Below are 17,322 nucleotides of genomic sequence, written 5' to 3'. Positions count from 1 at the left end.
GAATAGATTTTTACAGGTGGTTCTCCTGCTGACATCTGAATGCTTACAGTTGCGTGTTTTTGTCTTCCAGAGTTGTCTTGGTTCAACTGGTGCCTTCCAGGGTCGTGTTTGCTCAGTCTCCTCCTCATTCTGTGCTTCAGGGAATCATATGACAGACTCTATCTTGATGTGGTTGTCTCAGTGTAATAGTGCAGACGTGAAGGAGTTGAAAGAGGGACTGGAAGTCGTACCGCGCATTTGCTTGGAGTTGCACACCTAACAGGAGAAAAAAAGGAGAAGAGAGAAACTTCACTCAGCGGTGTTGTTAGGTTACAGATGATCGCGTTCATTTCATGACTACTAGGTAATAATAACGCGGGACCGGAGGGATTGTAGGGGATCGAAAGACTATAAAACGGCACACCTGTGCCTGGTTCCGGGGCTGGAAGTGTGGGTAGCTTACACATAAAGCACTACCTGAATGATGTCCTCTATGTTTTGTGCCAGTGCTAAACTACTGATTGATTAATTGTAATTATGGAAAGAAATAAAGGGTATCTGTCACATACCTTACTTAAGTCACATATCAGAACAGGAAGAAATGCCACTAACTTCTAAAGAAGTTTAAACCCTCGATCAGATTTTAATTATAAAGTAGCCGTGAGGTCTATCGATGATAAAAATTAGCCACATGTACACTACGTTTTTTCTAATAAAGCCATTTCTTATATGACTCCTTATTTTTAACCAGGTCGGAAACCTTGGGCCATCTTTATTACGGTGAGCAAGTGCTTCCCACTACTTCAGAACACATACTTTGTGTCTCGATCTCAACTTATCCTTGTTTCTGTGAAATGCAATTTCATCTACTAGGCTCTTAAATAATTATATTAAAGGTGACTAAATGTTCAGTATAGTCACATTAAATATTGTATGAAAACTGTAATTCCGTTCTGATTGAGCACTTTGTTAAAAGTGAGCTGACAAATCCCGTGGAACATTCTGTGTCTTCAGGCTGTATGTAGAGAGAGAGATGGTGGCAGGGGGTGTAAAGCCCAGCACCAGCTATTATTTACTTGGGCTGCATTTTATTAAATGACCCTTGTTTGAAAATAACCATTTATAACATTGAAACTTCCAAACCTGTTGAGTGATTTCTGGATTACATTCTTGTATTTCAATTCAGGTTGTAAAATACTCCATTCTCTACGAAGTCCGCATTTGAGAAGGCGATCTTTTGTCAGTGCCTGTTTTCTTTGTGTGGATGATAGCTTTCTTAAAAATGACAGTTACTCATTGGACAGCTCTCAGACATATATTTCACTGTGACATAAGATGTGCTCCAGTGGGATTATGGTATTACCACTGTTGACATTTACATCATTCCCCTTACCTAGGAAAACCAAATGTTTTCCCAGAAAGACAAGAACAGTACTTTCTTTGCCTTCATTATTCCCAACTTCCTTCAACCACCTCTCTTTTTTTTTCTCCCTTGAAATTATATCTTGATTGTCAGCTAAATATGTATTTTGTCTTTCTCTGAACAGAGTGCAAGCCGACACCTTCTCTTAGCCATGGTGGTAGAAAGTGGTTAAAGAGGGCTGCTTAGTCCTCCGCTCTGCTCATCTCATCATGTGTGCACACATCCTCACACACGGTCCCAAAGCCCGCCCCCCCTTCATAAGTCCAGGGTCATGTGGGAACTCACCCGGGGTTCAGAGGAGGATCTAAGCCTTCTTCTGAGATCCTAAATCATGCTCCTTGAAAAGTAAGGAATTCAGCCTCTGTCTTCCGTCACCTTAAAATCACCACCCTTATAACCACCCTGCTAACTTAGAATCAAGAACAGAAGGAACTAAGGAACATGCTAAGAGAAGAAAAAACCCATGAAGGCTAGACTTAGTTCCAGTTACCTCTGTCATTCCTCAGTAAAGGAAAGCAAAATTCTTGAAGGTAATTGAAAGCCAGCCACTGTGGATATGAGCAGTCCCTGAGCGGTGCTCAGTTAACCCCCACCCCTTCCTCTTAGAAGACAGAAAGGAGAGGGAGGAGTTAGGAAGTATTCGGTTTTAGTCAGAACTGTTGTGTTTGAGGACACTGTATATGAAATTTTTCTATAATAAGATATGATATAGAACATTCTAATTATAGTTAATTCTACTTTTAATATGAAGTAAAGAAAAACACTTTAAAAATATTACCTAAATGACGAATTTCATGACATCCCAAGTGGGTAGTGATGAAAATTCCTACATCGTATCAGACGCCAACCATGTTTTTAGCACACGTGAAATGCTTCCATCTCATTTATTCTATCTGCTTACCCCTCTAGCAGATGCTTGTTCTAATCACAAACTGCAACTGTTTTAAGTGATCAAAATTTCATATACCAAACCTGATAGAACCAAAGGGCTTTGGAGGTAGGGAGCGAGGATTACACATTATTCATTTCCCTGAATATTTCAAGTCATATGCATTTTTTACTTGTTATTATTTCTAGTGTGCATCAAAATAGACCAGCTGTTGTCTTTGTACTTTCTAAACAAACACTACAGAGTCCTAATGAAGTTTTATAACAAAAGAAGTCTGAACCCTCCATCCACTAAGCCAAGCCCCTCATTTTAGAATTTATAGGAACAATCCCATAGAGGCTAAGGATCTTGCTGACGGTCACAATCCTAGTTAGTAACAAAAGTAGAACCAACTGAAACCCATACCTTGTGACTCCCAAAGCAGGGTTTTTCCCTACCTCACAAAACCACAGTTTAATTGGGACATATCGGGGGGGTCATGACTACTCCTCCGTGTTTGTACATGGTGGGGCTTGGAACAAATCATCATTTGGAGTATGGAAAGTACAGGGATCTAACGGAGGTGACTGGTTTTTAAGTAAGATCATTCTGTTTTCTTCATCCTGTTGGTGCTCTAACATCTCTGAGTCTTAGCCTGCAGGGACGTGATATAAAAAGATTCTGATGAATAATTCAATCCTCATAAACCAAGTCAACAGCATTAATTGGTAAGAACATGTATAGTGTAAGTTCCCTGTGGCTTATCAATGAATACTTTACAGTTTATGGGAAGAAACATTTTTTAATATGGTCTGTGGTCGAGGTATAGGCACAAGATAATTACGCACACAAATGCATTTCACTGGAGGATGGAGCTAATAAAATAACAAGAGGGAATCAAGTTAAAGTAGGATTTTGTATATTTAAACATATATGGCTTCAGGGCCAAGCTTTATCATAGATCATATATTTATGCTTCATTATTGAGAATGTTTACAGCTCGTTTTTATGAAGCCCTTCTAATGAGGGATTCAAGCTAAGAGATTTTAAATTGAAGAGATTAAATTCCTATCTACTTTAAATTGGTTTTTTTTCCTATTATTTTTACTAAAATCGAGGCATTCATCTTGCGGTTTGCATAAGGAAGCTACGTTTTAAACTGAAGATCAAATACAAATGCATAGTAAACTTGCTTTAAATTAATGTTAAAAATCACATTAATTCCACACCTGTGCCTAAAATAATAAGTACAGGAATCACGGTGATTATACCATTTTATATAGCAAGTGCAAAAGAAAACTATGAGGAAATTTGATGACACCTATTTTGTGGATCTAGGAATTCCCCTTTAATTTAGAATTGTACAGAAAGGGACAAATTAAAGTTTATTTCCATACTATCAAACAGTTCGCTAGTCTGTTAGGAAAATATAAGCAATATTCTGGGGACAGGTAGTGTTAGACCATCCCAGAAGAACAAAAGTTGACAGGGGGATTTTGGGGCGCTCTTTTAACAGCGTCCATGGATACTTTGTACTCGGTGGAGGTAGTTGTGCGCTCGGGAAGCGGACACCTTGACTACCCTGAGCACACGTGTCCTCTCAGGTGTCTGAGACTCTCTAGGTCTCTGCTTCCTTGCCCTGACTTCCTGGCACAGGCTTCACCCTGAAGCCCTCCCTGAGCTCCGAGGCAAAAGCCCAGCCTCACGCTTAACTACCACCAAGGCCACATGCCTGGGCTTCTGTCTCCTGAGCGGGACGCTAGCATGGGTCAGTCCAGAGAGCTCTAACAGTTCTTCCCACAGCAAGTTTCTTAAGTTAGAATATCCCCCGACGTGGAAATGACAAAGGTCTCTAACAGGCTTCTCTAGCTATTCCTTGTTGCTTTTTAGAATATGGACTGATTCGATAGCCTATAGAGTCTTTCTTTTGTGCCTTGGAAATCTGGAAGGCCTCCGATGATAGCTTTCCATCTCAACCCATGCTCAAAAAGTGAGAGCAAAGGTTGCTCTGCCCTAGCTGTTCTGTTCATTCAACAAGGGAGAGTTACACTTTTTTCTCTTAAACGACTAAAAAATGAAAGCTGAAATTCATTTCAGCTACTTGATAAGATGTTAGAAACGCATCAAACAATTTGAGCTCTTAACCACACATGACCGTGCTCTTGGGGCTCCCTCTTGGCTCTTCTCATCTTCCAGGGAGGCTTCCACAGTCTTGGCCAGAATGGCAAGCAGGACTTGGGAGACACTTTTCATTTACCTAAATGTTAAAAAGTGAAACTTCCACTTCCTACAACTTAGTTTAGGTTTTTTCTAATTCCGATTGATTTTCTTCCTTTGGAATCAAAGAGATGATCTAATCCAGCTACCTCATTTTACAAATTAACAGAGAATCTTTGAGGTTCAATGCCAAGTTTTAGCAGGTAACCTGAGTCCTAGACCAGCATTCTTTCCATAAGTGGTCAATGTGGTAACCAGAAATAAAATTAAGTAATTTTTTCATTTCTTTTAAGTTTTTGAAAATTAAACAAGGAATGCATGAATGCATAGCCATTGTAAAATACCCAGTACAGAAATAGAGTGGTCTATCTCCATACAAACACGTGCTGACTATCCATTCCCCTTTTCCAAAGTATTCCTCACTAATCCTTTCAGAAATTCTTCTATGCATTTGCATACATATTTATGGAAACTTGGGGATTTAAAATTAAGTCATCTAGGGAATTATTTCTTCGACCATGTTGGCATTAGCTTTTTTGGGCAGAAGCAGGAGTTTCTGAGATCCTTGTTTCTCTCCCAGATGCGTCTGTACCAAATGGAGGAGTAGTTAATAGAGACATCTCACAAACCTGGTTGCATACCATCAAACTCTTATCACATCCAGAAGTTTGAAGTGAATTCTAATATGCAATATTCTGTTTTTCTTATTGGAAATGGATTTTCTCTTTTGATGTCAACTAGGGCCCACGTACTGTGAGAGAAGAAAGTAAATGACCCACGCCCGAAATCCAAATCGATTTTCTTGACAGGGCTTCCTCGTCTCTGTCTCAGCAGAGAAACGCAACAGTGTAGAAAACAAAGACTCAAGAGAGTAAACTCTGTGATTCCATTTTTTTAAAAAACACTAACTAATGAAGATTCTGGTGATCCTATTTTCCTGGTCACTTTCCTTAGCTATCCTGACTCACACTACCCATAAAATGGATGCATTATAGTAGGGCAAGAGCGAAGCTTGGTTTGGTCACCTCTTCCTTCTCTGCCCTCCTCTCCATCTGGCTTTCCCCTTTCCGATTGCATTAGATTTTCCGAGTTATCAGCATTAGGGAGGAAAGCAGGCCAGTTCCGTAATGAACTAGACTAGAGACACCCAGGAGCCCCTGGGCCTGGCAGGTGTCCCAGGCCTAGTGTTTTCAGCTGTTTGACCTTGAGCAAGTCACTTCATTTCCCATTTAACGCCTTTCTGAATTAAGGGAGCGGACAAAGATATCCCTAAGATCTCTTCCAGTTAAAAAACTCTGGTCCGTTTTTATTTAAGTAGGAAGAAATGATGGAAGCTGTCTCCAAAATTGCAAAGCTTCCCAGCACCTTCCTGTTTCCATTTGCGCAGTGGCCTTCCTCCTGTGAACACATGGACTATTCCACTGAACACATTTGACCAGAAGAATTGGCTTTTTCATTGTCTGTGGGAGGAGATAAGCTGCAGGTGCTATTTATTTCCCCCAAAGGACTTTGTATATGAAATGCGGGGCTTATTAAATGTATCAAATGCAATAAGAGAGAAATCTGCCATCTGATGTTGAGACAGTGGCATTCCAGAAGCCAGGTCAGAGCACTGCATTTGCTCTCTGGAATCAAGCCAAACCAGAAACCCATCCTTTGGCTTGGTTTGATTCATTGTGAGTCAGGGATGGGTTTGCACCTGTAGAAATCAAACTGTCAGATCAGATGGTAAAGCCCATCCTCAGACTTATATTTCTAGAGTCATGGCACAATCAAGGATTGATTGTAAGTTGTTTTGCGACTCTGTCATCCTGGACGAGGCCACATTCTGTCAGGAGAGCTGTGCAGATTACAGAGTGAGAGCAGATCTTGTCAAGGCCAGATCTGTACACAGGTGTTCACAAGCAAGGCTTCATTGAGGCCCTGATGTGAGCACAACAGCTGGTGGAGAAAGAGACTGAAAGAAGGGACCAGGCTGAGAGTTTAGAGGCCTGGGTCTCCGTCTCTGTCTCCAGGGCAGCTGCTGAGCACCCTCGGGGCCTTTGGCAAACCACCCATCCTCTTGGACTTCAGCTTCCACACCTCTAAATTAAGAGGGTTAGAGTGTATATTCCTTTTGGCTGAAAAGTTTTCTACACCTAGTGGTCACACATCACCAAAAGTAGAGGACCATAGTAGAGTGCAAAACCCATCCCCCAATACTTCCGGTTGTGCATTATCCCCTCAGATAAATGAGGAATTCTACAAGGCCCTGTTAGCTGTTAATGATGTGTTACCAGGATCTGGGCAATGGGAGAAACTCAGGCTGTCAATATACCCATTTATTTCTTCATTCATCCTTCTATTTATTCTGGATACAGAGTAACTATGTGTGCAGTGTCTGCCTGTGAAAGAGAATCAGAAAAACCAAAGATGTTTCCATCCTTCAGGACCTTTTAGATGTATTTTAAAAACCAAAATACTCTCCTGAACTAACAATTAAAAAAAGGAATGACAGTTTCCGAAATCCTTAATTACGCACAGCAGGAACCTAAGTATCTTTCTCATACCATCATTAACCATAACTGATTTCAAGGAAAGGATATTTGGTTCCATTGACATTTTCATCACAGACAGAAGCTTCATCTCTCTGGGAGCATAGCATCAATTTTGGCATTAGGAATCCCAACCCTCACCATCACGGCCGGGTCACTTAGTAGTCCTTCCGGAAGTTGGGGAGATTGTTGGCACCTCCGTCTTCCTATGAAGACAAATTTAACAAAAGCATGAAATCTTCCAAAGATTTCATTAGGCCTGGTGAATCTCCCTTCTAAGGGAAATTTGAATTTTAACAAAGAACAAAGACTAAACACCAAAAGGAAGGATTTCTGATGATAGGACCTGGGATTTCAGCCTGTCAGATAGATAGAGAAGGGTTAGTCTGAACACGAGACCTTCCGGCAGCCCTTCAGGTCTCTCCACCTGCGAGTGAACCTAAGTGCGGCTCGAGCAGCACTAGTGAAGCCCTGGCCCCTGAAGACCTTTCGGTGTTTTGCAGAAACCCAAAGAATGCTTAAGGGGGGGGGCAGGTTTTAGTCCTGCAGATCATTTTATTTACTACAAATGTCCCCAATTTCAAATTTATCTCCCTGTCCACCAGAAATGTATCATTTTGGAGGCTTATAAAAATTAAGTTTTGGGAAAATTCTCCCTCCCTTCTACTAGATTGCATCTACAAGTCCAAAACAAAATCGCATCCTTGACCTACACTCATAACATGCTATTTCTGTTTTGTTGTGATTCAGAGAACATGCCGGGCAGAAGTCAGGAGGAGTGATTGGTCCCACATCACCTGCCAAGGACAGGAGGGGCCTGCCCAGTGGAATTTAGCCAAGATTGAGGGGGTGTGTCGGGGTGGCCCCTTTTCTTTATAGTTCTCTCCTGAACTCCCCAGTTCACATTGTCTTGCTCTTCCTGATCAGTATGTTATTGCTGAGAAATTGTTTCAGAAAGTGCTAGAGATGTCTCAGATGCAGCCATCCCTCTTCTCTGTAATCCCACTGTCCTTTTGGCTTGTGCCCTAGAATCATTGTTCCGTGTCCCAAGGAAAGTAGTTACCCTTGTTCTTTCCATGGAAAAAACATCAGTTGATATCTTAGCCCTGACACCTCACCCTCTTTTATCCCAGAATAGAGAAGCCCTTCCATATTTGTTGTCTTTTTCACTCAAGCTTAGCGTCTCGACCCCCATGCAGGGCGACTCCATGCTGCCCTTCTGTTGCCTGTAATCATCCTTCTGCCTAACTGGGAGAAAGGTTTTTCTAATGAACCAGCTACTGATCCCCTTCCCATCCAGTCTTTTGTCAATATTGCTCTACCAGTAAGTTCTTTGTTGGCTAGGTCCTGGAATTTATTTCATGTTTTTTTAAACTTTAATTTTTTCTTACAAAATTGCTTCTTTTATCTTAGAGCAGACTATGATCTTTTTCCTTCTGTGTACTTTATAAGACAATTTGAACATAATGGAACATTCTAAAATAAAGTCAGGCAGGGATTTCATCATAGCCAATATTAAATGCCGGGAGAGGCAGATCATATTTAAAAAAAGAAAGAAGATCTGGGATGAAGGAGGCTGGATCTCGTAATCCAATGCAGGGCTCTTACTGCCTGCTGAGCACTGGGCTAGGCACTGAGGATGTAGAAACAAGAGAGTGTCCCTGGCCCTCAGACTCATTTTCCGATGAGTCCATTCATAAAAACCGTGTAGTTCAAAGCTAGCGACACCCCCAAAAGGCTGCTATTTCTACAACTGTCTGTGGGGTCTTACTCTGTTTGGAAGAACAGGTTCTAAATCCTGATTTCTTGGGCCATGACAAATCCACGTGTGTCCTAACCAACGCATGGATGTATGTAACCTTCACAGACTATAACATACTCCTGGGCAGCTTTTAAAGGGAAAGGCAGGGAAATGTGTTTTGATGACTTGAGAAGGGGGGAAAGGTTTTAGGGAAAGCTAACAAGCGTCCAAAGATTTCTGACCTATTAGTGCTCTTTCAGACACAGGATTAGGCAGAGGGAAGAGCCTTCTAGCAAGGAGGAGACAAGGCTATGTAAGGAGGCCCAGGAGACCACCGTGAAAGAGTCAGTGAGACAGAAGCCAGGCCTAAGAGGCATGTGTTAATACATCTGCTGAGCAAAAATGGAGAAGGAGGTTTGGAGGCAGAGTTGTGGTAGAAGCAGGTTCTGGAAAACAGCCCCGAAACTGGCTTATTCTCACTGAGTCATCTGGCCCAGCCTCCTGCCTCCAAGTACATCCCGCCTGTGGCATGTCTGGCCAACTGCTTTCTCAGCTCAAGAGGGCTGGAGATGCTACAGCTTCCCAGTCATCTGTTCCAGAGCCACTCCCCGTTTGCACTGAGAACTTCTTGCTTTCAAGGAATGGAGGCCAGAGCGGGCTGCTCAAGAAATAGAGCGGCAGAGGGGGACTGGCAGAACAATCAAGGCAGAGGACCCCAGGTGAAGAGGAACTGTAGTGCTGAGGAAGGAGTCCCCACATTTCCCACTTCGAGGTGGCGCAAGTCCGCGGGAGCGCTAGAAGGGGGAACCAGCCATCTGGGAACCCCGCCCCCACAGATGCCCTGTGTGGCACAGGGGGTCTCCTGTTCTGCTCCGAGAAAGCAGTGGGAATGGAGACATCCAGCGCCTCCCGAGAGGAGCTGTGTTTTACTCAAAACGCTGTAACTTTAACAATCCCCTCCCTTCCATCCTCCAAGGAATGCTCTGTAATTGAAGGCCTGCCTTCAGTACCTATTGTGTTTCCTGCGCTCCGCCAGAATAGTGGCTTTGCATGCCCATTCTTGGATGCAAAGAAATCTTGAGTAGTCCAAGTGGACTTAGATCCAAGTAAAGTTCCCATTTGGACGTTTCCGTCCATCTCCATCCTCTTGGTCACTCTCCTAGAAGCAAGCCAGAAAGCCTGTCCAACCAAAATCACTTTCCCAAAGCCCGAACACTTTGCTGTTCTCCTTCTGCTCCTAAGCCAACATGGATTTGGTCTAATTTTATACTATTCATAGTTTTCTGACTTATGTGGCTGTGCGCTATCTGACAGAGCAGGAAGGCAGGCAGAGGCCGGGGCAGCAGGTGGCAGGTCAGACGGCTGCTGAAACAGCAGAGGCAGCTCATGGAGCAAGAGCCTGCAACAGTCCCATGGCCACCACCATCCACACTGGGCGGGGGAGTGGGGGAGAGGTGCGGGGGGGCTAACGTACCAAATAGGCTCCCGACTCCCATTCTCCAAGGTTCCTCTACATCACCCTGCCTTCAGCCTTGAGCCTCCCTCTTGGCCTTGAGTCTCATTCCCATTCATGCCCCCCCCATTCTCTCCGGTTAGTCCCAGGCTGCCGTGAAGTGACTCCCCTGATTCCTTTCATTCAGTCTACGGAAAAACAAAGTCCTTTCCTGCGGGATCTGGGTCCACCCTGAGAATGGTTTTTGGCTGAAAATGCTACAGTTAAACACAAGAAGTTCTGATTGCCAGAGAGAAATAGCATTCCATCAGGTTGCAGCCGACTCCGCACTTCTGGGGCAGAGCCTTAAGCTCCACTTAAGGAGGAGCATGGGTCAGGGCTGGGCCAGAGGACTGAGGATAAATCAGATGATCTCTTGTGATTCCTTCCAGCTCCAGGAACTGATTATTCACATGGCAACGCTAAGATCTAGGCAACACAAAGATGCAGACTCTCTGGCAGCGGGGGCCCGCCTCCTATGACACCCCACGTGCCTGGGCAAACTTCCTCTTCCCAGCACAAGACATGGTGTAAATATGAACAGGTGCGGAGGGAGCTTAGACTCTGCCCAGCCAGAGACTCGATGCTGGGGGAGAGGGGGCGGTTGTGTGCATATCTGCCGGCCTGGCTCTGTGACCCAGTGGGTCTATGCAACTGTCAAAACATGAGAGCGTGTAATAAATGCCCTCTGACACTCATCAGAATTTAGGAAGTATTCTGTGCGTTTTTAAACAATTCTTACCATGTAAAGATTGTATTACATTTTAATAAAATTTTTTTTGCATTTTACTTTTTTAATATTTGGGGTTTTATAGACTTTTATTTTATGGCCAAGTATACTTTTGTAAGGAAATGTTGAAGTCTTGAGTATTTTTATTCTATAGTTAATGTCAACTGTAAGCACTGATAAATGTATTCATATGCAGTTTTCCCTCCTTTCCATCGGGTCTTTTTAAGAAACTTATGTTTTGGCAAAGCGCTTTATTTCAAACTCTGCTTCACTTCACATTGTGAAGACTGAAGATTCTGAAAAATAAAGATGCATTTAAAATCTCTGTGCTGTTACATTGTGGAAATGGTAATGTGCATTGCTTTGCCAAAGTGGTAATTAAATGTTTAATGGTTTAGAACTCCCAGTTCAGAATGGGGTTCTAGTCATTACTCACCTTGCGGGAGCTTCCATATAATAAGCCTCTGCGCCTTTGGAGAATGCACATTGGAATGGCGATCTCCTGTTCCGTTCGGAAATACTGTTATGTTGACGTTATAGTTACTACTGTGCTGTGGTTTTGCAATAAATGTGTACTGAAAGCAGTCGTGATAAAGTGGTCTGCATTTTGTTTTTAATCAAACTCCAAATGGCAGTAGAAGTAAAGCCAAAGCTCCGTGAGCGTTTGGGCAGCGAGATACAGTGGTAAGATGTGAGCTTGGGAGAGGGACGTGCTGGGCTGAATTCGGCTCCTTCACCAACAAGCCCTGAGCCGTGGGAATTCTTTCATCTCTTTTGGTGATCCTGCGCTCTCCTCCATTAAAAAAGGTATAATCAGGGGCGCCTGGGTGGCTCAGTCAGTTGGGCATCTGCGTTTGTCTCCAGTCATGATTCCAAAGTCCTGGGATGGAGTCTGGCATCGGGCTCTCTGCTCATCTGGGAGCCTGCTTCTCTCTCTGCCCGCCGCTCCTCCTGCTTGTGCTCTCTTTCTCTCTGACAAATGAATAAAATCTTAAAAAAAAAAAAAAAGAAAAGTATAATTAACATGAAGGAGTGGATTAATCCTACTTGCCTCACATGGATTTTGTGACAACGGAACAGAGCAGCGAACATAACGGTCATAAAGCCCCGGGCATCTTGGTTGCCTGGTAAGTGTTGTTTGCCTTCTTCCTTTCCTTCCCTCTTGTACGCCTCCCAAAGTCTTCATTTTAATTTTCATTTAATTTTTTTAAAACATTCGAGGTAAAACTTGTTGACTGTTTAAGTAAGGCGATCGTTATTAAATCTGTACAGATTTAATACTACCTCTGATTTATCATAGATGTTAATTCCCAGAAAGGTTGATCACAGCTGGATTGAAAGAGTCTTTGGGAAATGTGACAATGTTGTTGATATAAGTACACCAAACTATTAGTCTGCTGGAGATCCAAAGGGATTTGCCTTTGTGGAATTTGAAACAAAAGAGCCAGCAGCAAAAATTATTGAGGTAGGTCCAGATCCGTCAGGAAAACATGGAAGAACCTCCTTTTTCAGTTCCAAAGCAAGGACATTCATGGTTACGTGGTGTAGAGCCCGGGCTTGGAAAAACTCGGAATGATGAACGTCCTTCAACCTTTGGGAGGCATGTTTATCTTCACACTTTCTGGATTAGTTTCCAAACAGTCCTGTTCTCCCCTCTAAGGTTCCAAAGTCTTCATTTTTAAAAATAGAGAAAAGCGTACTACTGTCTTTACTTCTTACTGTAAACGATTTTAATATAGAACAAATTACAGCTGTATTTTTATTTTCTCTCCTTAACATTATATCATGAACATTTTCCCATGATCATGGAAAAATTTATACTTTAAAGTATCTAATTTTATTGTTGGACATTAAGGCTGTTTTTGGGGAAATTTATTCTGGGGAATACATGTTGTATATTTGTCCTCGACCTAGTTTCTGATTCTTTTCTTAGAAAAGATACCTAAAAGGAGAATTACTTGGTTCAGGTATGAAGACTTTTAACTTCTGACAAGTATCCCCACAATAACTTAATTATTTATCCGGCTTAACGGAAAAAGAAGTGTTACTTCTCTACACTCACTTCTGACACTAAATGTGTAGGTTTTTTTCACACCAAGCAATTCTCTGATTCTCATCAGATACAGCAGTATTTTTTTTAATTTTAAAATTTTTAATTCTTAATTTTACTTTTTTACTTTTTAAAGTAAATCCTACCCCCAACGTGGGGTTCGAACTCACAATCCTGGGATCAAGAGTTGTATTTGTACTGACTGAACCAGCCAGGCACCCCCAGACACTGACAGTTTAACTCAATTGTGACAGTAACTGCCTGAGTTAAGGTAGACCCCACAGGTTAAAGGCTCAGTGTCACAGGAGTGCTTCCCTATTCCCTACTTCAGACCCCCAACTGCAAGTCCAAATTGCCTGTCACCTCTGCTTCTGATCAATAAAAAGCTATAAATCAGCCATTGCCCTGACCCCATCCTCAGGTTTGATAATTCACTAGAAGGGCTCACAAAACTCAGGAAAACGGTTTGTATACTAGATGACCAATTTATTACAACTCGGAACAGCCAGATGCAAGAGATAAATAGGGCAGGGTGTGGGGGAAGAGGCCAGGACCTTCCAAGCCTTCTCCACCACCTGGCACCACCACCTCCTGGCACCACCATGTGATCGTCAACCCAGGATCCCAGCTCCAAATGCCCTTCAGTCAGGGTTTTTAATGGAGGATTCGTTAGGTGGGCATGACTGATTAAATCATTAGTCATTAGCGATAAACTCAATCTCTAGTCCCTTAGCCCTCCCAGGCGGTTGGGGGGGAGGGTCTGAAGTGCCCACCTTCTAATCACGTGGTTGGTTCCCCTGGTAACCATCCCCCATCTAGAGGCTGTCCGGGAGCCCCCAGCCGCCAGTCATTCATTAGCAGACAAAAGGCACTGTCACATTAGAGATTCTGAGGGCTTTGGGAGCTGTGTGCCTGGAAGTGGGGACAGAGACCAAAAGTTTGTTTCTTATGGTGTCACAATCCCCATTAGGGTCCACCAGCAGGATGAATTTTTCAGGGATTCTCCTCAGCTGGGAAAGGTGACAAAGAGTGGTGACAGAAGGGTAAGTCACACTGCCCTCTCCTTCCTTTTCCTGCTCTTTTCTTCACTTCTCATAAACCTCACTCCCTGGCACCGGGGTGGGCCCGGAGTCAGCCCTTTAGCCCTTTCTTACATTAAAATCCTGGACCTAATGATCTTGAAGATTCTGTTCAATTCTGAATTCCAGCAAGTAAGAGGCAGAAAGGAGGCAGCATATTAAGGGATGGAGGGAAGAAGGGAAATTCCCAAGTAGATAAATGAAGGTGGGAAGGCTTTATGTGGGAGACTAGTTTTTCACCAGCGATGTCCTGCATGAGCTGATTCATGCATAATTTACCAGACTGGTATCATTTGTTCCCCCAAAGAAAGCTAGGTCACATTTTGGAATTTTGTCTATAAAGCAATTTTTGTGAAACTCAAGACAACGTTTTCCGTATTACTTTGACATACTAGTGACGTGGATTGCAGGATCGCCCCTTCACCCTCCCATGCTCGGCTCAGTAACAATGGGAATAATTTGGGGTGCGTGCTGGATACTGTTCTAAGCACTCTCCGTACTTCAGCCAGCCCTCCCAGCAAACCCAGAGTAGGTTCTATTATTAGCTCTGTTTTGCATTAGAAGAACAAATTGCCCGAGGTCAAATAGCTGGTGTTGAGCCGTGGGGCTGGGTTTGAGCCCAGACTGTGTGGCTGCAGAACTCCAGCCCTCAACTCCGAGGAAGTAGGCCCTGGGTAACGCCTCCCCCTCACCATTCTCTATCTAGCGCAGGCTTGCAAAGGACTTTTTTCCCCAAGAGCAGTGTATTGGTATCGCCAGACTTTGTTGGAGGCCTGTTCTAGACTCCATTTACTCTTCACAAAGTCCTGCAAGGGAGGTGTCATTACACGCCCACCTCACACATCACACAGCTGGGCAGTGGGGGTGGTGGGGTCTAGAATTCGAAAGTCCAAGGTCATCCCTCTGTGTCTAGGGCTTTCAGATCAGGGCACTCACATGCCCTGGATTTAAAGAAAACCAAATACTGCCTTTCCTAACACCCGGTCTGAGATCTGAGACCCTCCTGCTAACTTGAGGTCAGGGCTGGGTTCCCCTTTCCCACTACCCTTTCAAGTTTGTCTTTCTCCCACTTTGCAAATGAAAAGCAGGTCTCTCACACTTGCACTCTGACTGCACCCCCTTCCCTCGCCCCCCACAAAAAAGTGGGAGGGGAAGAGGAGAACAATGAAAAATGCATGTGTCCACAATACCTCTTCTAACCAGTTATTCTGCGCCCACGGTGGGGCCTCACCGCTCTCCCTCTCTTACACAGTTTCTGTCACAACGTGGCATTGTAAGTGAGGCTTTGACGCATGTTGAGATGCTCAAACTTTGGACGTATTACAGAGTGGGGGAGCAAGAAGGATGACAGTTGTCATTTCATGACCTTGGTCATGGGGGCCCTGGGTGGCTCAGTCGGTGAAGCATCTGACTCTTGGTTTTGGCTCAGACGGCGATCTACGGTTGGTGAGGTGGAGCCCCGCGCCACTGGGCTCCGCACTCAGTGTGGACTCTGCTCAAGATTCTCTCCCTCCCTCTCCGTTTCCACCACCGCTTGCACAAGCGCGCTTTCTCTCAAATAAATAAATAAATAAGTAAAATCTTTAAAAAAAAACAAATGTGGTCATTTAATCACCTTTTCATCCCCTAAATATTGTCAAAGATTGCCAAGCTCCTGACGGAGTCCCAGGAAAGCAAAGCACAGAGAGTGCGGGAAACAGTGAAGGAGGCAGGCCCTTATCTCCACTGTGATGCAAGTATGGCAAGGCTGCACCCCTTTTCTAACTGTATCTTTCCTGGAATATTCAAGATCGCCGGACGCCTGGGTGGCGTAGTCGGTTAAGCTTCCGACTCCCAGTTTCAGCTCGGGTTGTGATCTCAGGGTCATGGGATCAGAGCCCCACAGCCTCACATCACTGTGCTCAGCCACAAAGTCTGCCTGAGACTCTCTGTCCCTCTACCTGCACCCTCCCCCACCGCTGCAAGCTCCCGTACTCTCTCTCTCACCCTCCCTCCTGCTCTCTCTCTCTCAAATAAATAAATCTTTAAGTAAAAAAGAGTACTCAAGATTGGAATAAAGCATGCTGCTTTTGAAGCCCAGCCTCTCTGCCCGGTCCCCATTCTCAGTCTTGAGGAACAGCTTTGAGAGTCCTCGCTGGCCCCTCCAGCCACCCACCTGTGCCTCTTCTCCACCCCAGGGCAGGACTTGAGAAGAGGGGAAGAGGATAAGAAGTTCCCCATGTACTTCAGACAGATCAATAGTAAGCCTTCAAGTAAGACACACATGGTAAGAGCCAGTTACTACTGTGTTTTCTTGGACATTTATCCACATTTTCTAAAGGGCTTGTTGAGGTGTAATTGCCATGCAGTCAGCCTCACATATTTAAAGTGTACATTGTCTGTTTTGATACATGTACACATCCATGAAATCATCACCACCGTCAAGGTAAGGGAACATATCTCTCACTCCCTTTAATATCCCTTCCTCCCTTCACCCCCACGATCGACCTAACCCATCCCTAGGTAATCATTGGTCTGCCTTCTGCCACCATAGGTTCCGTCTTCTAGAACTGTGTGTCAGTGGAGCAATACAGTATGGGCTCTACTTTTGCCTGGCTTCTTTTACCCAGAGTCATTATTTTGATATTCATTGATGTTGCTGTGAGTATCAGCATTTCATTCCTTTATATTGCTGTTTATGTCCGTTGTATGGATATACCACAAGGTGTTTATCCATTCACCTGATGACGGATAGTTGGGTTGTGTCTGGTCTGGGGCCCTTACAAATAAAACTGGTATGAACATTTGTGTGTAAGTCTTTGTGTGGACACATATATTATTTTCCCTTGGGTAAGTAGCTAGGCATGGAATGACTGGATCGTATAGTAAATGTATGCTTAACTAGTTAAGAAACGGCCCAACTGTTTTCCAAAGTGGTTGTTCCATTTTACATTCTCACCAGCAGTATAGGAGTGTTCCAGGTGTCCCCCTACACTTGGTGTGATCAGCCTTTTAAATTTTGTCATTTTAATAGTGTGTTGTGATATTTATCTTGGCTTTATTTTGCATTTTCCCAACAATTAATGATGTTGGTCATCTTTCCGCATATATATCTGCCATCCAGTAATCTCTGGTGAAGGGTGTCTTCAAACTTTTTGCCCATTTGTTATTGGGTTGTTTGTTTTCTTGTTATTGAATTTCAGTTCTTTATATATTCTAGATTTGTCAGT

The sequence above is a fragment of the Martes martes genome (assembly GCF_963455335.1).
Source record: "Martes martes genome assembly, chromosome: 1".
NCBI classification, from domain to species: Eukaryota; Metazoa; Chordata; class Mammalia; order Carnivora; family Mustelidae; genus Martes; species Martes martes.
This window is presented reverse-complemented; position numbering follows the sequence as displayed.